Raw genomic sequence first — 26,501 nt, forward strand, 5'->3', positions numbered from 1 at the left:
AAAGCCAACAGAACACAACAAACCAAAAAAATTTATTGATGGCAGACATCTGTACTGATGGCAGTTGTTATTGGCAGGAAAAGTGGAGGTGGGGTGAAACAGCACAGAGTGGCTCATTCTCACAGCAGTTCTCTATAATAGGTCAACACACCAAATTCTTGTTATACTTTGAATAAGCAGCATTTAAAAAACAAAAAAATGGACTAAAATGCTTGGGTTAGTGTGTACGTTGCATTAATATGCTATGCAAATTGTACAGATACAACGACACAAGTTGTACGTGTGTGTATAAGTGAGAGCATGGTGAATATGTTACGCAAGAGTATAAGTGCATCCTCGCAGATGTATCAGTGAAGAACAGATTTGCAGTTTGTCTCAAATTGTCTTGGGAAATAATCATGCTAATGCAAGACATACCAGTAAGCATCTGAAATGATCTGATCAAATCACCGTTGCATTCTTTTTTATGCTTCAAGGCTTCTGCCTACCAGTCAAAGCGAATAGACTCCCAATTGCTACCTTACTCACATCAAGAGTTTCACAGTCATAGGTTGCCTTTCAACCTCCAGTAAAGCTCTTAAACCTCCAACTTGAAAACATTATAAAGCATTTTCAATTTATACACCACCTTCGGCTATATTCCCCCAATGCTGCAAAAGCTCACGACAAATTAAAACATACTTCTCTGTGTAACAGTAAAATGAATGTCTGTCTCTGTATCATGCGATTTCCTCCAGTAGATAATAACTCTACCCACAAACATATTCTAATTTCCCAAAACACGCACGTGCCCAAAAAAATCCTTGCTGCCTTAACACTTTTTTTTATCAAATAAGTAATATCTTTCTTGAAGGGAACAAACTAATTTCTTGCAGCTCATGCTCAAACTACCACAGGGCTACTAAAAAAAAACACACAAAAAAAAAACCAGCCCATGTCCTAACATACTGCAATATTTAATGAAATGTTGCATGTTGTACATCATTGTTGACATCCGTAATCAATCACATTTGATTTCTTCTCTGCATGCTGTACTATTCCTTCTCCTTCCTCTTTGCCTTGGACTTAATGTTCTTATGATAGAGAAAAAAAAGTACATTCGAGGCATGTGTTACTTTTGCTGCCTCTCACTACTCATTTCTAACTTGACAACATTGTGAAATGTCACCATGAACTAACCAACTCCTTTTCAGATTATATACATTCAGTATCGTGGCAAAATGGTTTTGAGAGGAAGCATCGCATGTGGACTTGTGTGAACACTGTCAACCATTTGAGGGGGAACTGAGTCCAGAGTCCAGTCCATAAGAAACTTAAAAAGTAAATTTAAAAACTGGAATGGCTGTCCTGGTTCTTCAGGAGGGTCTTTAAAACATTGGCACAGCAATTGAGGTGGCAGCACTTCTATTAATGGAGGACAGCGCAGTTTGGTTCGGCTCAATACAGTGCACTGATTTTTGCATTTCTATCATTTGGGTCATCTATACTGCATCCTTTTTTAACACTTTCCTTTGGGGTTCTATCTGCCGCAAATGGTAACTCCTGAGCAATGGTTGAGATGCTGTGTTTGTGTATTTTAAGGCCAAGAAATGCAAGTAAAGTGAACCGCAATCAAATTGGAAGAATGCAGAATGTGTTGTTGTCTGACACAAACCTTGTTTTCTTGTAGTAAACTGTCACATACTAAGAAAATTCAACATCAAAAGCAGGATGCTCTCCATTGTTATCATTTAGTTTGTTTAGCATTTAAGATCCTACTGCTCAAAAATTTCAAGCAAATCAGATTTTGTCCTAAATTATCCATCCATCCATCCATCCATTTTGTTCTGCTTATCTGAAGTCGGGTCATGGGGGCAGTATAGGAAGCCCAGATTTCTCTCTCCCCAGCTCTTCCGGAAAGATCCCAAGGTGCTCCCTGGCCAGCCGAGAGACGTAGTCTTTCCAGTGTGTCCTGCGTCGTCCCCGGGGTCTCCTCTTATATATGGAATTTGCATGTTATTCCTTCACCTGTGTGGGTTTTTTTCCAGGTACTCCAGTTTCCTCTGTCTTTCCAAAAACATGCATGGTAGGGTGATGAAAGACTCAGAATTGTCCACAGGTGTGAATGTAAGTGCAAATGGTTATTTGTCTGTACCGTATGTGCCCTGTGATTCGGTGGGGCTTGAAGTCAGCTGGGATAAGTCCCAGGATGCCCGCAACCCTTGTGAGGATGAAGGGTTCAGAAAATGGATGCCTGTTTTGCTGTTGAGTGACCTCGTGCAAGTCACGATGAAAATGCATGCTACATAAGCGCTTACTACTTATGGGAAATGAAAACAATTACTTCAATTTCCACCTTATACCCAAAATATTTCGAAACACATTGTTTTGGGATTTTTCAAGGATGTTGCAAAATTTCTTACAATCACCTCGGTCCTGCAGATATTTTAAGATTTGAAAATAGGCAGTGTGTCCTGTTCACCTCTCTTTAAGTTGATGTGACTTGTGTAACCTTTGTCTTTAAAAACAGCTGATGTGATGTCACTAAGTGGTTTCCATCTTTATGGTTTTGATGGTCCCTGACATGTTTAAAGGATGTGCCACTGTTATCCATCTGTCACTTTGACATGGCTGGGGGACTGTATAACCCTGCTATGGCGAACATAAAGGTAGCTAATGTGACATGGCATGACATGATTCATATAGACTACTACCACACTGCCATGCTCATATGATATGAAAGGAGTCAAAGAGTGATTTACAGTGTTGTGTGCAGACAGGCTAATCTCTAGTAAGGCAGAAAACACAGTAATGCTCACGGAGGAAGCTAACATGCTCTGAGGCGCTTTGTCACCACCACACTCTTCACTGTCATTGCACACGTGCACGAATACAAAACACACACAAGACCCAACAATAGGGATGACTCAAAAGGATATATTGTTGGAGGAAATTTCATGAAAATAAGAACAGTGTAAACACCCAGTGAAGAACGACGTTGATCCACCTTCTGATTTCTACGGACTGCTACGTGTTTTGGAAAAGTCTAGAGGGTGGATTTCAATTTGAGGCAAAAGGCCTCTGTGCTCATGCCCTCCATCAAGACCTTGACTGTAATACCCCTAGCAGCTAAGTCAGCATTATATAATGCATATAAGAGTGTCTATTGTGAAAAGAGACGAGGCTGCTCTTGATGGCTTAAGGGCGCAAAGTAATGTCAACAGAAAAAAAAAATCAATCGTGGAACTCATTATTCTAAAAATGTGGCAACACAAGACAAAAAAAAGAAGAATTGGGTACAGTTTGTGCAAAAATCTCAAGCTTTTTAAAACTTTTAGAGATGTAGACTTTTTGACAGCAGAGTATTAAACTGTGGGAGGCCAATGGGCATTGCTGCTCTCCCTGTCCAGAACAAGACACGGGACTCATAAGGCTGGCTGGCACAAAGCATATAAGTCCATGATTGCTCAAATCATTGGCCTCCCTCCTCACAGCAAATTGCACTCACTGCCGTCGTCATTCAACATCACCAAATACTCTTTGATTGAACAATCCTGGTTGGCGGCATCTTTGCAGCAATCTGCACTGAAACTCCCTGATATGCATTAGGTGTTCTCAGGATTTGGGAAATCCAGAAGTTTCCTTAAGGGCAAGATTGAGGCAAGCAGAACATTTAGAAAGCAAGTTAAAATAGCTCTTATTTGGGATCATGCTTGATATAAGTCATGCTCATTTCACAGCTTCACTGTGCAGTGCTGACATACCCGGAAGTAATGACACTGTTTCATATGAATAGTGCTACAGTTGAGGTAGTAGTGCATGCAGATAATGTACAAACATAAAATGACTTTTTGGAAGAGTAAGAAGGAGTTTGAAGTTTTTTTTTTTTTTTTAAGTATGACATGGTTGGAAATGATAATGGCAAAAACTAAGGTGATTCAAAGGTACTCAAGGGTATTCAATTGAACTGAATTATTCCATTTTCAGAGATGCTGACCGTCACAATTTCCCTGAGATTTTGATCCGTCTTCTACAAGGATGTTTGAATTATCCAACAAAATGTGACTCTGCATTTGAAAATGTTATTTCTAAACGCTAAGCTCTTTGAAGTTGGGCATTTTCCAGCTCTCACTATGCAGTGAAATGGATCAGGCTGCACAGATGAAGTGCCACAGGAGCCCAGGCAGAAAAATAACTTTTGTGTTTGCCTGGGCTTGCACATGCTCCACTCCTGGTTATGCTCACACTCCATCATGCCTTCCAACTCTCATGAGCTCAGTTTGAGTACCCTGGCCACGATGGAATTAGGGTACACAGTATATTTTGTTCTGAAATGGGACAACACTCCAGTGGACTACAGTGGTGTTGCTGCAGAAAATATTCATTTGGTTGATTAATATTAACAACCATCTATCTGAGGATGAAATATGATCAGTTTTACAAATTTTGGTTGTTTCCAGATGTTTGCTGCTCCCTGTCAGAAATATTTAACACAGTTTAGGCAGCGGTCTATTTTTAACTTTGAAAGGCTCCAGTATTCCTGTTGTTGTTTCTTCAAACTTGGAAATTAGCCTCACCTTAGGAACTTTACAGAGGCTTTAACTCCTGTTTGAACAATGACTCCCTTATTGCTTTCATGCTGTGTGAATCTTACAACTTAAATGTGAAGCACATGCAGGACATTGATGTGATTTTTTTTTTCTTTCTCTCCAGAGTTTGCACGTTTGCATCTATGTATATACGTACCGTGGCAATGCGTGAGTATGTGTGTGTGAGAGAGACCTGAAGCTTTGTGACACTGTATTTGGGTTGTCCAATGAAGTGGATTATGCGGGGTTTTTCCAGGCCTGCCAGCCTCCCCCACCCACTGCGCTGTCACAGCTATAAGAAAATGGACAAGGAGGCAGGTACAGAGGGTCTAACTAGCAAGAGCAAGACGCTGGAAGCAGAAAGATGGTGCTACAGAAGAAACATCCAGCTGGAAGGATTTGGCTAGCAGGAAGGAAGTCCTAACAGAAATCTAGCTGTAGGAAAGAGCAGTAGGAAAAGAGTGTTGTATACATTATTTTACAGTACATGGTCTTTTTCTACCCTATTCATCTGTCCAACCATCCATCCATTCACACCTACAGGCAGTTTGGAGCAGGGTTGGGCATAGAACACACTGCGGGCCACATGCAGCCAAATATTTTTAATCTCCTCACCGCACATTTGCGTATTCGAGCCTCCTGTAATATTTGCTGCATTATTTTCAGTGTTTTTCTGAGAATTGATGAATTGAAAAAAAGTTATTCATCCATTTTCTATTCCAATTATCCTAATTGGGGTTGTGTTTGTGCTGGAGCTTCTCCCAGCTGACTTAATTGGTTAATTAAATTATTGTAAAAGTAATTATTTATATAATCAACAAGTTTACATATACAGATAACATTTATTTCATCTAGCTAACATCAGGTTAATTTATTCATTGTAAATAAAAAAAATGGTAAAATAAATTTTAGATGAACATTTTTATTTCACTAGATAATTGATCATATTAATTGTACATAATGAAATACAAAACACCAGGGAAAAAAAAGGTTTCAAAGCAACTTCTCATGCGATTTCACATTAAATGATGGCATTTCCGATATCAACGTGACAGTAATATTTGCTAAAGCTGGCCCTGAACACTGAGGGTCCTTCCTCGGAAGATGCGCTGGACTCATTGGGAAGAAATAAAGGAGGAGGCCTCATCAGTCTCTGCCAGGCATGGCCCACTTCCAGTCTGTTTGGACGCTACGCACAGCGACCGAGCGTGGTCAGGATGATAGATTACACAAGGCGACTTAAACAATTACCAAGCAATTTGTTGCTCAATGGATCATATTTGTGGCTCTCACAACCTGCAACCACTCGGGGAGCAGCAACATTTGGAGGAGGAAGTTCAACAGAGGTGTGAAAGAAATTACTTCATGTTGGGAATTGCAAAGGAGTTCAGGCACCATTAATTATTGCCAATTTGTGTATTGTCTTAACATATTAAAAAAAGGTGATGTCTTGTGCAATACAAAAAGAAAAATCCCACACACATGCTCACATACGCACACGCACACATACACACTATTACTGTGATCCATCCTGAATAAACAAAGAGAGTTATGTTTTTGCATTTATAAGATCTATTTTATTTTCTGAACCCTATATAGTGGTATTGTATTATATTGGATTGTAGCTCTTTTATACCGAGTGAATGGATCAGGGACTGTATGTGCAGAAGCAGAGTAAGAAGGATGTAATATTTTCACTCTGTCTTCCCAGGGTGAATACAGAGATTTTAAATGAGGAATAAGGGTGCAAAAACCACATGACTCCATAGTGACACACGACCCAGCAAGCGTCTGTTCAGTATGTATGCTGGGATGGCATCACGCTGACCTCATCAGATCAGTTTTTGACAATTTGCAGACATTCATCCATGACGAAGAGAATACAGAATCGAAATTCAATTGAGCGCCTGGAAAACTGCTAAATAAGTTAAATAAATAATAACAAATAAATAATGAATAAATGATAACAATTTCTTATTACAATGTAATAATAATTTAATATCAGTAATAATAATCCATCCATCCATTTTTCTTTGCCGCTTATCCTCACGAAGGTCGCGGGGAGTGGTGTAGCCTATCCCAGCTCTCTATGGGCAGGAGGCGTTACACCATGGACTGGTTGCCAGCCAATCGCAGGGCACATGGAGACAGACAACAGTCGCACTCGCAATCACACCGAGGGGGAATTTTGAGTGTCCGATTAATGTCGTATGTTTTTGTGACGTGGGAGGAAACCGGAGTGCCCGGAGAAAACCCACGCAGGCACGGGGAGAACATGCAAACTCCACACAGGCGGGGCCGGGATCAAACCCAGGTTATCAGAACTGTGAAGCCAACACTTTACCAGCTGATCCACCTTGCCCCAGTAATAATAATAATAATAATAATAATTATTATTATTATTATTACTATCATCAATGCAGCCCTATGGGGGCATAAACCAGTGCAATCTGTAGGCCGGTCCCAAGCCCGGATAAATGCAGAGGGTTACGTCAGGAAGGGCATCCGGCGTAAAAACTGTGCCAAACAAATATGAGCGTAGAATCCCATACCGGATCGGTCGTGGCCCGGGTTAACAACGCCCGCCCCCGGCACTGCTAACCTACAGGGTGAAATTCAGCTACTGTGGGTCAAAGACAAAGAAGAAAAGGAAACCGGATCCATCATCAGAAGAAAAAGAGCAATGCACAGCGCCTACAACTGAGTGTAGGGACTTTGAATGTTGGGACTATGACAGGAAAAGCTCAGGAGTTTGTTGACATGATGATTAGGAGAAAGGTTGACATTCTGTGCATCCAAGAGAGCAGGTGGAAAAGTAGTAAGGCTAGAAGCTTAGGAGCAGGGTTTAAATTATTATTCTTCCATGGAGTAGATGGGAAGAGAAATGGAGTAGGGGTTATTTTAAAGGAAGAGCTGGCTAAGAATGTCTTGGAGCTGAAAAGAGTATCAGATCGAGTGATAAGAATAAAATTTGAAATTGAGGGTGTTATGTATAATGTGGTTAGCGGCTATGCCCCACAGGTAGGATTTGACCTAGAGTTGAAAGAAAAATTTTGGAAGGAACTAGATGATGTAGTTCTGAGCATCCCAGACAGCGAGAGAGTTGTGATTGGTGCAGATTGTAATGGACATATTGGTAAAGGAAACAGGGGAGATGAAGAAGTGATGGGTAAGTATGGCATCCAGGAAAGGAACTTTGAGGGACAGATGGTGGTGGACTTTGCAAAAAGGATGGAGATGGCTGTAGTGAACACTTATTTCCAGAAGAGGGAGGAACATATAGTGACCTACAAGAGCGGAGGTAGAAGCACTCAAGTGGATTATATTTTCTGCAGGTGATGTAATCTGAAGGAGATTACTGACTGTAAAGTAGTGGTAGGGGAGAGTGTAGCTCATATGCATAGGATGGTGGTGGGTAGGAAGATTAAGAAGACAAAGGTAGAGGAGAGAACCATGTGGTGGAAGCTGAGAAAGGAAGAATGTTGTGCGGCCTTTCGTAAAGAAGGAAGACAGGCTCTCGGTGGACAGCAGAAGCTCCCGGAAGACTGGACAACGACAGCCAAGGTAATCAGAGAGACAGGCAGGAGAGTACTTGGTGTGTCCTTTGGTAGGAAAGGGGAGAAGGAGACTTGGTGGTGGAACCCCAAAATACAGGAAGTCATACAAGGAAAGAGTTTAGCGAAGAAGTGGGATACTGAGAGGACTGAGGAGTGGCGAAAGGAGTACATCGAGATGCGACGTAGGACAAAGGTAGAGGTGGCAAAGGCTAAACAAGAGGCATATGAAGACATGTACATGAAAGAAGGAGAAAAGGATCTATACAGGTTGTCCAGACAGAGGGATAGAGATGGGAAGGATGTGCACCAGGTAAGGGTGATTAAAGACAGAGATGGAAATGTGTTGACTGGTGCCAGTAGTGTGCTAAATAGATGGAAAGAATACTTTGAGAAGTTGATGAATGAAGAAAATGAGAGAGAAGGAAGAGTTGAAGAGGCAAGTGTGAAAACCCAGGAAGTGGCAATGATTAGTAAGGGGGAAGTCAGAAAGGCACTACAAAGGATGAAAAATGGAAAGGCAGTTGGTCCTGATGACATACCGGTGGAGGTATGGAAGCAATTTGGAGAGATGGCTGTGGAGTTTTTGAACAACTTATTCAACAGAGTACTAGCGGGCGAAAAGATGCCTGAAGAATGGAGGAAAAGTGTTCTAGTTCCCATTTTTAAGAACAGAGGCGATGTTCAGAGCTGTGGAAATTATAGAGGAATAAAGTTGATGAGCCACACAATGAAGTTATAGGAAAGAGTAGTGGAGGCTAGACTGAGGACAGAAGTAAATATCTGCGAGCAACAGTATGGTTTCATGCCTAGAAAGAGTACCAGAGATGCATTATTTGCCTTGAGGATGCTAGTGGAAAAGTACAGAGAAGGTCAGAAGGAGCTACATTGTGTCTTTGTGGAACTAGAGAAAGCCTATGACAGAGTACCAAGAGAGGAACTGTGGTACTGCATGCGTAAGTCTGGCAGAGAAGTATGTTAAAATAGTACAGGACATGTATGATGGCAGCAGAACAATGGTGAGGTGTGTCTTAGGTGTGACAAGAGGAATTTAAGGTCAAGGTGGGACTGCATCAGGGATCAGCTCTGAGCCCCTTCCTGTTTGCGGTGTTAATGGATAGGCTGACAGATGAGATTAGACTGGAATCCCCTTGGATCATGATGTTCGCAGATGATATTGTGATATGCAGTGAAAGCAGGGAGCATGCAGAAGAACAATTAAAAAGATGGAGAAATGCACTTGAAAGGAGAGGAATGAAGATTAGCCGAAGTAAAACAGAATATATGTGTGTGAATGAGAAAGCTGGAGGGAGAAGAGAGAGCGAGGGTGGAGGACTTCAAATATTTAGGCTCAAAATTCCAGAGCAACGGTGAGTGTGGTAAGGAAGTGAAGAAACGGCAAGCAGGCAGGTTGGAACAGCTAGGTGTCTAGTGTGTTATGTGACAGAAGAGTCTGCTAGGATGAAGGGCAAAGTCTACAAAACAGTAGTGAGGCCGGCCATGATGTACGGATTAGAGACGGTGGGACTGAAGAGACAACAGGAAACAGAACTGGAGGTGACAGAAATGAAGATGTTGAGGTTCTCGCTCGGAGTGAGCAGGTTGGATAGGATTAGAAATGAGCTCATTAGAGGGACAGCCAAAGTTGGATGTTTTGGAGCCAAGATTCGAGAGAGCAGACTTTGTTCGGAGGCGAGAGAGAGTATATTGGTGGAAGGGTGCTGAGGATGGAGCTCCCAGGCAAAAGAGCGAGAGGAAGACCAAAGAGAAGGTTTATGGATGTGGTGAGGGAAGACATGAGGGCAGTTGGGGTTGGAGAGGAAGATGCAGAAGATAGGCTAAGATAGAAAAAGATGACACGCAGTGGCGACCCCTAACGGAACAAGCCGAAAGGAAAAGAAGAACATTATTATTATTATCAAATGCAGCTTCCTCACACATTCCAAAATCACGCATTTTATCCATAGGTATTCCCAAAGTCAACTTGAATTGACTCCATTTCACCCGTGAACCTCCTAAGCACATTTCGTTTCCAAAAATATTTATAGATCATTTTGTGGGAGTTTTAGGCCTTGCCTGTGTTGATGTTTGATAGTTTTTCTTCTTTTCCACTGCCATTGTTTGTCATCACTCCTCACATCGAGTGCAGTTTAACTCAGAATTCGAACGTCTCAGTAGTTGTACAGATCGGTTTTCGACCAAAACATCTGCATAAAAAAATCAGTTTTCGGTATTCAACCCAATTCTAAGTGTCCGAACACCCATCCATAGCAAAACCCATGTTGACCAGATAGTCGACTCGAGCGGAGCAATGACGAGTGCACACAGGGCAGTGCTAAGAAGAGCCGCTGCCCACTTCGAGCCAAGCAGCCATTCACAGCACGCCAATGCATGTTCATATTGTAAGCACACAAATTTGCTGGTGCTTCTCAAGATTGTTTTTTGTTATTTTTCCAGGATTTTCTTTGCCATCAGCACAATGAAAGACAGCAGTACCACCAGCAGCGAAAGAAAAAGAAAGTTGAGCTAAGTTCGGAAATGAGGTACACGTTTGTTACGGCTGTTGCGACCAAGCATCGTTCAGTTAAGTCAACTATTTCGACTATCCTAAAGAATAAAAATGTGATAAAAGGTAGCTAGTGTTGCCAAAGGAGTGACTAGCATTACAAAGGCCACAGATAACAGAAGAAAGAGAAGCTACTGGAGAATTACACAAATTATGGAGGGTGACTTCACTTCCTCGTTCCCTCTCCAGCCATTGCACCACCACCAAAATGGTACATGATACACATTTAAGTTGCTTTAAGTTTATGCATTTTTTTTTTTGTTTAAATGCAGGGTGTACATGTTTTCACACAAATGGGAATTAAAATGGGAATTTATTATTTGGAGGTTGGGAATGGATTAAACTCATTTACATTATTTCCCAAGGAAAACTATGTTTCAAAAGATGAACAACTCAGATTTTGAACACTTCACAAGAACAAATTTTGTTCCAATTCCGAGGTTTCACTGTACTTCTGTTTTCCCCAGAAACCAATTCATATTACCGCTGTCTTTTTTACCGTAGAAGTGTTCCCTCACATTCTTTTCTGCTGTTGTCAAACTGTTACAGTGCAGCGCCATTTTGTTTAGGGCTCTTTTGTTTGCGACACAGCAAAACTGAAAACATAAAGCATAGTCATTTCCATGAAGCCTTTATAGTAGCTACTTTGAAAATGTCTTTGTTAATATTGCAATTAGCATAGCAATTGATTGTTTTCATTTGCAGTAGCCAGCTCACACTTATTATATATTTCGTACATGCAGACAAGGTAAACCAACGCACAGTCATAGAGACACAAAGTGATGCAGACGCAGGGACATAAGAACCATGTGCCCATTACCCATAAGCAGTGACTGTACCTTTTCTTCCTGGAGGCGTTACTGTCTTATCTGCTTTGCACTTTGCTTTGTGTTTATGCTGGCGAGTTTTAATGTCCACGAGTGCCTTCGCTTAAAAGCAGCCCGTGTTTACAAGCAACTGGGTATGATGTCATCTCTGGCCCAGAGGAAAACAACCCCTTGTAGCAAAATCCCATTTCATGGCATTAGTCATATTCTTTAATTACTCGAGTGCCCTCAGTGCTAAATGAGCAATTACATCAAAACATTGTTGCATTTAGCTGGACTGCTGGGACGTTCTGTCAATACGGTGGGTACTGAAAGTATTCAGACTCCTTCAATTTTTCATTTTGTTATATTGCAGGCATTAGCTAAAATCATTTGTTTCCTCATGAGTGCAGACACGGCACCTCATAGTGACAGAGGAAAAATGTCAAGTTTCTGAATATTTATTAAAAATTAAAAACTAAAATATCACACAGCTGCAAGTTTTCAGCCCCTTTTCGCAGTATTTAGTAGAAGCACCATTTTCAGCTAATGTAGCAATGAGTCTTTTGGGGAATAATGCAACATGTTTTTCATGCCTGAATGTGGAGATTCTCCTTGCAAAGTCTCTCCACCTCTGTCAGGTTGGATTGTGAACGTTGGTGGACGGCCATTTTCAGGTGTCTCCAGAGATGCTCAATTGGGTTTAAGTCAGGGCTCTGGCTGGGCCATTTAAAAAGAGTCACTGAGTTGTTCTTAAGCCATTCCTTCGTTGTTTTAGCTGTTTGCTTAGAGTCATTGCCTTGTTAGCAGCTGAACCTTGGGCCCAGTCTGAGGTTCTGGGCACTCCAAAGAAGGTTTTCTTCTCTGTACTTGGACACATTCATCTTTCCTTCGATTAGAACCAGCTGCATTTCAAAAGCGCACCCAAGCACTGTTGCGGCCACCACCAAGCTTCACTGTTGGGATTGTAGACCAGTGAGCAGTGCATTGTTTTCTCCAGACATACTGCTTGGAATTAAGGACAACACATCTTGATCTCATCAATCCAGATCATCTTATTTCTCACCATCTTGGAGTGTAATGCAACAGACCATTCAAAGACTGTGTCTTTGCCAGAACAGATGACATGGCCGACTTCTAGCAAAGGTCATGGCCTTCATAGAAAGGTAGGCCTCAGTGGGGGTTCTGCACATGGTTCAGTTACTTCAAGACTTTTCCCCGCCGCTGTTGCTGATTGTTAGTATTTTCTGTAAAGCATCCCGCAGGAACTGCACCATCCGTGGCTTCTGCACGCAGACCTATTTCCCTTTGTGGCAGAAAAGACATAAAAAAGAATGAAATAATAGCAAGTGAGCTGCTACCTTGGGGCTGAGTAACACACAGCCAAGAGGGAGGCTGGTTTCCCTCTGATAGGATATGATTACGTAATAGTTGTGCCCTTGTTATGCGCCGGTCACCCGTCACAAGTTATCTGTGTGTGTGTGTGTGTGTGTTGTGTGTGTGTGTGTGGTGTGTGTGTGTGCTTGGTCTATTGTGTGATGATGAACTGTGTGTTCTAGCATGTGTATTTTTCGCTTAGCTTCACCATCCCTGTCTTTTTTATAACCTCGCATTTTCTTTGTGTTTCTTAGCTTTTGCAAAAATGACCACAACATTAGGTACACTTACACATTCTATTCGATATAATGCAAGAACTGCATGAAACATTCAGGCTTTTCAAATCTGGATATGTTTGACCCTCACAAAGGTAATAATGTAAAAATTAGGGTTGGGAATTTAGAACGGTTGGAACTGGAACCAACGTTCCGGTTCTCTTGGACTCGTTCAAATTTAAACATTTCGGTTCCCAACTTTGGTGCATCGTCCTCCAGGCCCGAAACATCGCAAAGGCAACAAAAACGTGGCGTAAACCAACAAAGAAGAATGCCCACGATGACGTCCTCGTCAACAACTGCGGCCTCAGCAAAGCTATGTCTTAACTTTGTTATCATGAATCATCAGTCGCCTCAGTGCAACACTTGGAAAAAGATTATATTGTGCAAAGGAAACTTTCACGATGCGTAGCGTCTGATGCGCTCCGAGCCTTAGTCTACACCATGCGGAGCTTCAAGTCAAGTCAAATCTCAGTCAACCAGGTGAGTGAAACAAGAGAATACGTCTTTGACTGAGACAGCTAACAAAGTAAACGGTTGCGTACTGATCGTTTCATACATTTATTTTAGTCTTCGAACCAACGTAAGGACCAATGAACCCCAACAACACTGTGCTAAAACTTCACCATAGCTACTTTACATCACAATGAATCGGAAAGAAATTCCTGTGCCTCATCTGCAGGCAGAGAAAGGAATCAGTGTTATACACCATTTGGGTTCAGCCATTTGAAAAAAAAAAGGAATGACTCACCCGTGTGAAGTCACTTTTTGTGCCAAAATTTTCAGGCTCCAAGCTTAAAACAAGACTGCACATAGAAACTATTTGACATGATGCAACAGAATATATATATATGAATATATATATTATTATTATTATATAGCACTGTGAACATAACTATTATAAAAATGCAATATTGAACTTTTAGCTGAAGCATTAACTAATGAATATTAAGTGAATTGGCTTAGTTTCACACAAATTGCCTTTTAGTTCATACGTCTGATAATGACACTAGTTATGTTCATTTCAGTCTATGCTGCTTTTTCATTTTCAAACTGTAAGGCAAGATGCTATAAATTATTCCGTCAACTAAATCATTAGGGATATAGCTGAAGCTATTGTCTGCAGAAAGCAAAACAATAATTGAAGTGCCAGACATGTTGCATTTTAGTTTGCTTGTTTGCATTTACAAGGTGTTATTACTTTTTATTTGCATGAGCATTTTTCTAGTTTATTCGTTGCTTGCGTGTCTTCTGTTTGCCCCACTTTCCTAAGTTTAGTTGACATTCGTGTGGATACTTGGATACTTCTTGCCCTTGTGGCTAACATATGACTAACATATTACAGGCTTGTGGCAACAGCAGACCAAACTGGTCTCTGGAGAGTCCAAACCAAAATATTCACAGCCTACTTTACTGTACCGACGTGTTTATTCTTTTGCGGGATCCCCTCTTTGCTTTTCACACCGTTATTCATACCACTTCAAATGGGACACCGATGATCAAAATATTTGACGCTGGTATAAAGTAGGAAAGAAGTTACAACACACCACATGTCAGCCTTCCGTCTTGCAACGTTTCCCTCTATGATCACCCGCTCAGATACATATGGTAGCCATCTGGCCTGGCACAACAGACTTAAGCTCAGTACTCCATGTATCCATGTACCGTAACAATGTGATTAACACCTTAAAGCCTGTATTTTGCGTTTCATCCACCCCTTTTGGTCCATTGTTTCTCTTGTCATAATGCATCAAATAACGCAGTTGATAGTTTGATTTTGGTAAATCAAGGGATGACTTCACTGTCTCTGTATGTTTGTGACCAAAAGGCACATCCAATGTTAGTTGGGCGCACCAGTGCATTCGAGGATGTGTACGTCTCAGTAAGTCCCTCCAAAATAGATTTTAAGAGCAGGGTAGGAACCACATCGAGGTCGGCATTCCTGCTCTAGTGCCGAAGTCAATTCTGAGATTGCACAGGGTGCATCCAAATGCAGTACACAAAACTTGACACGCTGCCCCAGAGATGAACATCAGTGACCAAGAACACGGCACAGTATTTATAGTTGGAGTGTAATGCTGTGCCTGAAAGCATCACAAATTGGATGGCTCATTACGAAAAAAAGAAAAAAATATTGGCTGATTTTCATACTTGTATGAAAGGGTAAAATATTAGAATCTGTTCATATCTAAATAAACGGTTGACTATATTTAATTATGCTCGTATTGGAGCACGCACACAACATTTTCCGTGTGGCTGACGGATATTCTTTGAGAGACGTCTTAATGGGAGCTCCTGCACATTATTTATTCTTCACTAAGGACATCTTACCAGGAGCAACCTTCAGCCTCTTCTCATTTCTTCTGCCATCCTGTTGACAGGCTTGGGAACAGCAAGGGTTTGTTTTCTCCTTAATATACTGTAAATGTGAATAATGTGCAATGTACTTTCTTTTTTGTCCTTTTTAAAACTGGTTTTACTTTTCCTCAAAATGACAGTAGTTATATGACTCATAAATGAGGAAAAAAAAAAGCTCTTTATACAGTATGTGTCACATTGCTCTGTCAGTGCCTCCCTGAACTTCTTTTGTTTGTGTTTTTCTAGTCCTCATACTGTATGTTGGGAGCACTCCACTTGCTTCCCATTATCATCAGCTGACTATTTAGGATCAGCGGAATGCGCTGGAAAACTTTAGATCAATACTCATTAGTTGCCACCATTGTCTTGATGTCTTTTACTCTGTCTATTCCTTCTCGATTGTGAATTTACGTTGCAAGTGTCCTTACCGTTTGTCTGACTGTCGTGTAAATGTAAGTGCTGCTGTGACTTTCTCTTCTTTATCAAAACACAATTTTCTCACGAAAATGTGTCTTAATAATCACCAAAATACTCATCATGTTTTTCTTTGAGTCGTGTCAATTTAAAAAAAAAAAAAAGCACGGTTTGGAGTATGAACGGACCTACAAAATATCCTTGAGTCTTGATGAGGAAAATGACCGATTGATTAATTGTTATTTACAAAAATATAACAAGGTCTGAAGTCCTGTTTCCAGAGATGGGCGTAAATCACAAGTGCAAGTCACAAATAAGTCTCACATCTTAATCTTCAAGTCTCAAGCAAGTCCCAAGTGACTGTGGGGGGGGGCTCACAATCAAGCAAGTCGAGTCATTACTTGATTTAAGCAAGTCACCAGTCAAATCATACAATCTTGCTACATTCTTCACATAATTTCAATTTTTTTAAAAAAAAATCACAACAAAAAAAGTATTCACCTTAGATTATGATGATTGAATATATTGTACTGAATTGTTTTTAGTTGGCAGTATGGTTAACGACTTGTCTGCCTCACAGTTCTTAGGACTAGGGTTCAATTCTTGATCCCGCCTGTGTGGAGTTTGCATATTCTATAGTCCACTCACCCTGAAGAAGAACGTGGTGAAAAAGCAGCGAAGAAGCATTAAAACCAATGAAGAATGCACAAAACAACGGGCTTGTCTTAACTTTGACGCCTTGGTGTAACACTTGAAATAAGATTACATTGTTCATAGCCAGAGACGCTCCGAGCCTCAGCATACACTCCATGCAGCTTCAGTGAAGTCAACTCTTTTGCACTGAGGTTTTTTAGCATTTATTTGGTCTTAAAACCAGCAAAAGCACCAATGACCAGGAAGAAAAAGCTGAACATTGAGCTAAAACTTCAGCGAAGCAATTTTACATCACAAGACTAAATTCACATAAACCTCGTCTCACAGTATCATAAACATTAACCTTGTAACTCATGGCTGAAAATCAAAAAAGGAATCAGTGTTTTATAGCATTTGGTTCCATCCATCCATATATCCGTTTTCTTAGCTGCTTATCCTCAGAAGGGTCGTGGGAATGCTGGAGCCTACCAAGCGGTCAACGGGCAGGAGGTTGGGTACACCCTGAGCTGATTGCCAGTCAATCGCAGGGCATTTGAAGACAGACAACAGCCGCACTCACAACCACACCAAGGTGCAATTTGGAATGTCCGGTTATTGTTGTATGTTTTTGGGATGTGGGAGGAAACCGTAGTGCCCGGAGGAAACCCACGCAGGCTCGGGGAGAACATGCAAACTCCCATCTTTTTTTTTCCTGAAAAATAATGTTTTTGGAGATGCTAGTATTCTGCCCCAACAGCTCCAATACAAACAAATAGCCTTTGAAGAAAAAAAAAAAAAATACTCAAATTTAGGTGACTCACTGTTGCCCCAAAGAGTAGAATACATACAATCAACTAAGAGTGAGAACATGCAAACACACACAGGAGGGGCCAGGATTGAACCCCGATCCTCAGAACTATGAGGGCAAAGCTTTCCAGCTGAGCCGCCGTGCCATGAGCATTTGGTTCCCTCTATTAAAAAAATCACCAGTGCCGTGTGAAATTACTTTTGGTGTGAAAATGCGAAGCTGGGTATCCTTAAAAATAAAAGGCTAAAACAGGAAGTCAAGTTCAAAATAGTAGTACATAAATGAAATTCACATAGGTCTACTGCTAATATGTACTCTATTTACTAATTGTGGAATGCACTATTGTCAATTTATTTATTTCATCACCTTCACCCTAATGCAAAGTGATCCGGTACCGCAGACCCATAACACTAGCATCTTGTAGTTATTACTTACTAGTTACTAGCAAGCCCTCTTAAATCATCCATTCAGCAGTTGGCATTACGTTGTAGAAGCGACTGTGTTCTGCTCTCCCCTCAGAGGGAAAAACAGAGAGAAGTGTTTTACATGCCTATGAAAAAAAAAAAAAGTTTGGATGATTATCAGAAATACCCACCCCTACTTACATTACTTAGCTGTGGTAAAACATTCAAAATCCCAAACTTCATCCCATCAATCCATCCATCTATAAATTTTCTTTGCCGCTTATCCTCACGAGGGTCGCGGTGAGTGCTGGAGCCTATCCCAGCTGTCAACGAGCAGGAGGCGGGGTACACCCTGAACTCGCAGGGCACATGGAGACAAACAGCCGCACTCACAATCACACCGAGGGGCAATTTAGAGTGTCCAATTAATGTTGCATGTTTCTGGGGTGTGGGAGGAAAACGCAGTGCGCGTAGAAAACCCACGCATGCACGGGGAGAACATGCAAACTCCACACAGGCAAGTCTGGGATTGAACCCGGGACCTCTGAACTGTGAGGCCAACGGTTTACCAGCCAAACTTCATCCCAGTCTATGAAACATAAAGTTTGAACAGCTAGCTAAACATCATCCTTCAATCCAATTTTCTTATCTTTGGAGCACATTCCATTGTTGTTCATGCAGATGGCTACACCACATTGGAAGGCTTGCAACAATGTAGAGTGGGTTGCTAGGTTGACATGGATTGTTTTTTTTTAAAGGAAAACTGTCTCAATCAAAATCCATATTTCCAATTATGAACAAAATGACTTGTCAAGAAGTAGTTCAAGTCAAAGTCGAGTCTCTTGGCTGCCAAGTATAAAGTCAATTTAGTATTCAGTATTATTATTAATCGTTAGAAGAAAGTCATAAAACTGGCAACTTGATTTGACTTGAATCAAGTAAACTGACTCCAGCCCCGCCGTCCCCCATCTCTGCCTATTTCTGCACCTAATGGGCAGAATATTATTACAGCAGATTTGCAGTATAGTGGAGGTCTGTATTCATGTGACTTAGCTTCCCAAGGTTGACTTCATATTGTCCTTCTTTATTGTAAACCACAAACCTGTTGAGATTGAATCAACAGAACCTCATTTGATTGCTGCCAAGTCGTGCATTTTGTACAATTAACATAAAATTAAAAGGCAGTTAATCAGTGCTACATAATCTCCCAAATTCTCATTGATTGATTGTTAGCTCAACTACCATGGGTTAATTTTATTTCTAGGCGCGATATTTCAAACAGACACTTAACAAAAGGTCAAATCTTCTCTTTTGGCTCACCCATAATATTCAATATTCGTAGATCTAGTTTCAGTTTTGTGTTTTTTTCACTGTTGCATACTTTGCATTGCACACCCCAAAGAACCAAAACACACATTCCCAGGCATGCAAGGAGTGATGTCAAAAAGTGCTTAAAAAGTACGGAGCCTCTTGAGCTCAAGGGTGGGGGTGGCAGTGCCTTTTTCGAGGGCACTTCAACAATAGTCAGGAATCAGGCTAGCATTCCTCCAAAATCAAGTTGCTTTTTTCTTTTGTCTGCAGCGGGACTCAAAACTTGATCTACAAAAGCTCATGTCATTAAAGACTGCTGTACATTGAACGTGGAACGTGGAATCCTTTCCTCTGCTTATAGTCCACATAATGAAAGGCAGGTGCACACATCATAAAGCAGCCCAAAACAAGTGTTCCACTGCATTACCCTGATCATGACTCCCCACTAACATCTGATGCAACTTTATATGAGATGGAGGGCTCTGTTGGACAAACGGTGACAATCAGGATCTAAGACACTGACAACATTTCTCATGGTACAAATGGACGCAGGCGTTGGCTTGCTGGCATGTAAGCGCTCCATCAGAAACTCCCCGGGGGCGCCCTGTGCCGTGCATTAGGAGAGCCACTGAGTCACCTTGCCTCAGTCCACCCTAAGAGCATTCAGCAATTCACTGTCAGTTCTGCCCTCGCAACTAAATCTAAGGAGCTGGACAGCTAAATGCTCCACTCTTGTATTTATTTTTGCAGATTTATTCATAAATGACATGAACAATCGCTTTGTTACTTTTGGGTGCCAAACCTGACAGCGCAACAGTGAGCCAACAGGCAATAACTGCACTGAACTTATGGAATGTGATTAGTTTGGCATTTTGATTTTTTTTTTTTTTTTGCATCAACTTCTGTTTTCAGCACAAGTGCAGGAACAGCACACGGCTGCTCTGCAATTTGGGTATTTAATATTCCAAGCACTGATCACTGATTTTATGGATCGTGATTTGTGTGATATAAATATTTACCAGTAATGTTATGTCCTTTATAGTAGCTTGTGTTGCTATTTCATCTATAATGATAAAATATGCAACTTTGCCTTCATGTGATTCACATGCATGGGCAAATGAGATGAAATATTAGAGCTTTTTAAAAAAAAAAAAAAAATCTGCCTTCAAGGATTAAAACAGTTCCCGGCGCTTCCCTGCACTTCTTCCTAGAAGCAATCTTATCTGTGTTCAACAGTTCAATGCAAATGCTAATCTCGAACATCAAATGCTGTTTGCTTTGCATAATGCCACCAATGACTAATTAAACCAGATCCTCTGTCTCTTATGTTTGAGTTGCAAACTGTCCATGGTGCCTCCCCCTCATCCCCTGACTTTATCTACTGTAATTTCCGGTCTACAGAGCGCACCTGGTTATAAGCCTCACCTAGTACATTTGTAAGGGAAATACCATTTGGTACATACACAAACCGCACCTGTGTAAAAGCCACAAGTCCCACATTGAAACCCACGTTGAAACACAAGGTATACGGTATACAGAAAGAGTTTTCAAACTTTTAATACCTTAGTTTGGCTTAAAATAGCAACAACATGGTAGCATGAACTGAACTGGTAAAAAAAAAAAAAACATACCAACATAAACCAACAACATAAAAAAAAACAATAAAATAAGCTGCATCAGCTACACAATAGCAACACGGTAGGACAGGACTAACAGGCCGGTAAAAAAAAAAGACATACCGAAATCACTGAGACGGGCAGTAACACAGCAGCCACGCGCTAGCGTGGCGCTACTGCTAGCGCCGTGCTAACAGTGCCAGTTAAAAACTAACAAACTGGTAAAAACCACTGAGACAGGGCAGTAACACAGCAGCAACAGGCTAGCGCAGCGCTAAAAGGGCTGGTTTAAAAAAAAAACAACCGGTAAAAGTCACTTCCTCGGCATATGTATTCCACTGGTGTCATTCTTACTTTTTCGGCTCAAGTGCCACCTTACAGCCGTTAGAAAAAAATGCACAATTTAGCCGCCTCACCGCATAAGCCGCAGGGTTGAAAGCGAAAAGTCGAAAGTGAAAAAAGTCGTAGCTTGTAGGCCGGAAATTATGGTAATGTATATAAATATAAGAGCTCAGAGCTAACCAGTCTACCTGGCATCTAGCGAGACGAGCTACCAAAAGCAAATCAAAAACACCACCTCGTGCTCTTTCGTTTGCAACAGCATTAAGAAATGAAGAATACTCCTTGAGCAAGGCTGACATAATAACGATATGTCTTGACATGTTACGTGACATTCATAGGCTAATCATGATCATTTTAGTTGACACCTTTAGACATCTTAGAATTTAGGTTCCACTCATTTTAATTTTATCTGAAATGGTACAATGTAACTAAAGCTCCAGCATGCACACGAGACAAATACTAATAAATTAGTAACATTTTTGTCAACCTTGCTTTGATAATTAACAGAGAATTGTGAGCAGGTTATTCTTAGGAGTATGCCTATTGCTCACAACCCCACTGTACACCAGAGGCCATGTAGTTACTGTGCTAAATAGATATTTATGAGCGATGTGGAGAGAGGAAGATGCAAGGTGCCCCCTTTTGTTTTAAGTGGATGGATTTACTCTACTTGATCTTTGCAATAAAACACAAACAATAAAAGGTGTATTTTTTTTTACCCTAATCTTCTTAGTCATCCTCTGTGGTTACAGAGGAATTATTACTTGTATTTGTCATTGATCTCTCAGACTTGGCTAGGATATTTTGAATAAATATGTAGCGTAATCGTTCAAGGCACGTGACACTTGCAGCAGATGGTGGTGTCTCCTGCTCCGTGTTGCGGGTCGTCAGTGGATGTCGGCCCACTGGTCTGATGCTTCCTAAGCAGCTGCTTTGTGCTTTGAGCTTTGGATGTGCTAAATACCTTGTTATTATCACTGAGCGCAATGTAGAGTACATCTTAGGGCATTTGAGCCTCATTGGCGTATTAAAAGGAAATATTAACTTTAGTTAACGGTGGTCTAGCCAGGTTTTTTTAAGCCCGTTGCCCAATCTGCATTGCCCTGCTCTGGTTGAGCTAGGAGAGCTGCGATGGAGGACCGGTTCTAGACCCCACATTCTCCAGTCTGTCCCATAAGTCTCCATCCATAGGAAAACTAAACATTTCTTGACATAAACCATTATTATTTATATAATATGCTCTATTGCTTCCATAATATGCTGACCGTACGTCTTTGACCATCTCTTACTTGATCCAAACACTTCCTGTTGTTGTTTTTTTTTTAACTTGACAAAGTTTTGCCACAGTATCGTGTGTGGTACTCGTCCCATGATTTATGTTAAATGTGCTCGTAACCATACAAATGCTTGCTGAACCGACCATCAGGATAATTTCAATTTGTTGGTCTTTATCCAAATGCAGTCTTTGGATTATCTGAAATATAAAGACATACATGTTAAAACCATACACTGTATGCATGGAATATATTATGTCTCATATGTATGGAGATTTAAGGGACAGCCTGTATATAATCTCAATTATTCAGACATGCAAGTTTAAGTACACAATGGGTTGTACAATGAAACTGCAAATGGCTCTTTTAATCATTTTCCTTTGAGTGCTCCGCTGTTAGTTAAAGAACTGGCAACTGTAGTTGGCAATCGGATGCTAAATTGTGAGTAATTACTCAAATAGTTGTTAGACTTGAGTAAAAGTTATTCCATGTCCAAGTAAGAGCTGCATCCTATTCCATCTGATTTGAGAGAAGGCCAGATTACACCATGGACTTGTCTCCATTCCAACACAGGGCATTTACAGAATAAAGCGGTGATTGTCAACCAGTGTGTCAGGCAAATTATTGCGCTAAGTGTGCAGTGGGAAATTATAAATGGTTACTTAAAGTGGGCCTGTCATGAAATGGATGATTTTTTACTGAAAAACCCACAGCCAATATGGTCCCATGTGTTTTTTCACCACAAAACATGATTTTGACGTTTTCAGCTTTTTGTAACTCCCGCCATAAAAATCCTCTCAGTGATTTGTTTTCGAGAAGAAGCAGGAAGTGACGTAAAGGACAGCGGCACCGCCTCGTGAACTTGTTTGTTTCTATTAGTTTAACCTCCGGGAAGGTAGCTTGTTGTTCCTTCGTGTTAGCCAAAATGCCGGCTCATTGCATTGTTGGACATTGCTTGAACGCTCAGGAGAATGGAATTACCCTTCATAAAATGAAAGAGACCCTGTTCGTTGTGAAAAATGGATTGCACAGGTGCAGAGGATGTGAGCTTCGTGGGTTCCAAATAACAGGTAGGTGTGTATACAGCTACTAAAAAAAAATAATAGTTTGGGGCGGACCATGTAATCGGTCTCTCTTGTAACGTAACAAAAGATTGGCGTATGAAATGTGTTGTAGTGCGCATAGAGCTACTAAAAAAAATAATAGTTTCGGGCGGACCACGTAATCGGTCTCTCTCATAACGTAACAAAAGATCCGCGTATGAAATGTGTTGATGTGCGCATTGCCCAGCCAACAATGTCTCACTCAGCCTCGTCTCGATAGTGTTCATTGCGTTTGAACATACCCCTAAAAGCAGCATGCCTCGGCTCCACATCGTCCTTATATACCACGGCGTCGAAAATCAGCCACACCAGCTGAGGCGCCGCGTTCGGCGGTCACAGCTTCTCCGAATGCTGTGCATTGGGCTTTGCGACGGGGGCGGCTCTGAAGAACCTAGTCGAGAATGCGTTACTGGGTCGCGTGCGCACCTAAAGCCCGCTGGCTCGACTGTGTTGCTCAGTACAGCGGCATCTGTGAGCACCCCTCTAAAGCAGGACCGCTCCGCTCTGTCATAAGCCACACCGGCCGGCTGCGTAGAGCCGCGGTGGCTCATCTCCGACGTGGAAGTGGATCGGACGGGGATGTGGTTTGGCCGTGATCGCATATCATCTGAATATGGCTCGAAACAATAGTGTAATATTACCCTGAGGGCTCGAAACAATAGTTTAATATTGCCCCGGTAACTTCACTCGGTTGTGTAGTGTTGTCCTTTTCGAAAAGAGCTTCGGTGTCAGAAGGGGCGTTGGAAAAATCCGAATATCTCTGTTGTTTGACTTTCATAGTAGCAGGCACTGCGCGTTTTCAACAGCGGAAGTGACGATGACGTCAAGGACAGAGGACGCGACTAATATGCCGACCACTTGGATGTCGAGGGACACTCAATTGCGCAAATTTGTGCATGGATGATGCGCTCTCCACTCACTTTTTTTTCTTCCGTATAGACATTGAAGTGAATACTGTTATATGTATTTTCCATTACAATATCTATTTTAGAATGTTTATAGGGATGACAGTCCCACTTTAATTGCTCAATAAAGTGTTCATTTTCAAGGAATAATGTACCTTTGTTCATTGATTTATGCCATTGAGGCATTAAGACAGATAGAACAAATAAAGAAAAGAGACAGATACAGCAACTGATGTATCCACTTTTTGTGACATTTTTGTTTGTCGGTGTGGCGTGAGGTTTTGCAATATCCATAAGGGTCGGCAATCACTGGTATGAAGACAAACAACCCTTTGGTCTCCTATTTACGCCATCACTGAGAACAGGAATGAACCCATGGTGCCTGCATCAAAGTCACCCAAATGCACTTTGCAATTTTTGAAGAACATTTGAGTGCTGCCACCATTGTTGCAATTGTTTTGTTCTTAAGTGAGACAAAATACCAGGTAATAATACAAAAAGTAGGTATGGTAAACACTCATATATGTTTTTTTTTTTTTTATGGAAGTAAATAAGTGCCACCAGGATTAGAATTTGAAATGCCACAGAAAACAGGATTTGAATTTGAAAAGGAAAGTGTTCACATTTCAATAGTTGCTACAATTTGCTGTCTGAAATTCACCGTCTGTGCCACCAGGCAGGATTACGTTAGGCCAGAACCAAACAGCCAGCCAATCCAGTTACGCTTTCTTAGTATGTGACGTCAAGTGACTAAGAAAGCGTTACTGCGATTGGCTGCGTGTTCGGTTGTGACCTGAAGTAACCCTGCCTGGTGGCAGACAGCAAATTGTCGCTGGTTAAATTTTAGACAGCGAATTGTAGCCAGATGAATTGTTAACATTGAAAAGTTACATGGAAATACAACTATTGAAAATGTGATCACTTTACATTTCAAATTCAAATCCTGGTGGCACTTATTTACGTCTGTATTTTTTAAAATACATTTTTGCGTCATTTTCAATTTTCACTGAAATGTTATGTTGATCACAAAGTTATTGTTACTGTATCAGCAAGCAGACACTTAAAAATGAAATCTGCTTTTAAAGAACTCTCCTTGAGTCTAGACTCCCTGGCCTAGACTTTTAATTCTGAAATTACAAGCAAAACCAACTAATTAGTTAATAAATCCCAATTAAATGACCTTCTGTGAATGGTGTAATTTAAATCTACAAAAAAAAGAAGCTCTTGAATGGAGTACTTATTGAGATTCAGATCAGAGCAGAAGGATGAAGTCTTTATTTTAGTATGATAATACTTTATATTATTAATATAATATACACAAACAATAATCTAATTAACTATATTTAAACATGACTTAATTCAAAACATGCACTCTTACCTTATAATGCCAGGACATTTATGGCTCTGTTTTACATATTACATTACATACACAATGACATAAACACTTTAAAGTCCCACCACTAGGTACATGATACCTTAAGTCAAACCACATCTATTACAAATACCCATAGAAACACATTCTGGCATTTCTTGTGGTGGCTCGTGTACATCTAGCGCAGCAAGGGGTGCAACTGTGCGCCAGCGGGGCGTTTGACTGATGTTGCTAATTTCGCAGAGCAGCCTGGCAGATGCTAAAGTGGGTGTGTTGCACTACAGTGAGTGTGTTTACAACTGACTTTGTTCATCACCAATCAAAGTGACTCCCCTAATTCCCTTAAGGTGTGGCACAATGACGGAATTGCATCTCTGTGCGGAGCAGGACAATGTGTAATTTCCGCAATCCATGCATGACTGGATCATTATCATAGCTCTTGGCATGTATGGCATCAGACAATGTGAGCGGGTACCCTTAATAAATACAGACTGAGCTGGTGATAACCTCTGTGGATAAAAATATGTCCATAGACCTCAGTATCTGTCCTCCTGTGCCCCAATCAAATTCATCAAAATAACGTTAGATCAGTAGTCTACCTTCCACCAGTGTTTCGGTGTTTTCTGAGCAGGCATAGGTTTAGACTGATTATCAGCCACCACATTGTCATTCCAGCGGGCGCATATACAAGGACACCCGCTCACTGCGCCGGAACACCCAGCTTGCTATCGACCTGTCTGCCAAATTGGCATAGACGTGCCATGCACTTGCAAGAAAATCGTTTTACACCGCCATCAGTTCCCTGTCCTAGATGT

The 26,501-nt window shown here is 41.1% G+C and overlaps 1 protein-coding gene across 1 annotated transcript in view; it reads left to right on the top strand.

The window, feature by feature from the left end:
- The window catches only part of btbd11b (BTB (POZ) domain containing 11b), an 82,945-nt gene that overhangs the window by 32,942 nt on the left and 23,502 nt on the right, over positions 1 to 26,501 (top strand).

Source organism: Syngnathoides biaculeatus, chromosome 6 (assembly GCF_019802595.1).
Source record: "Syngnathoides biaculeatus isolate LvHL_M chromosome 6, ASM1980259v1, whole genome shotgun sequence".
In the NCBI taxonomy this organism is placed as follows: domain Eukaryota; kingdom Metazoa; phylum Chordata; class Actinopteri; order Syngnathiformes; family Syngnathidae; genus Syngnathoides; species Syngnathoides biaculeatus.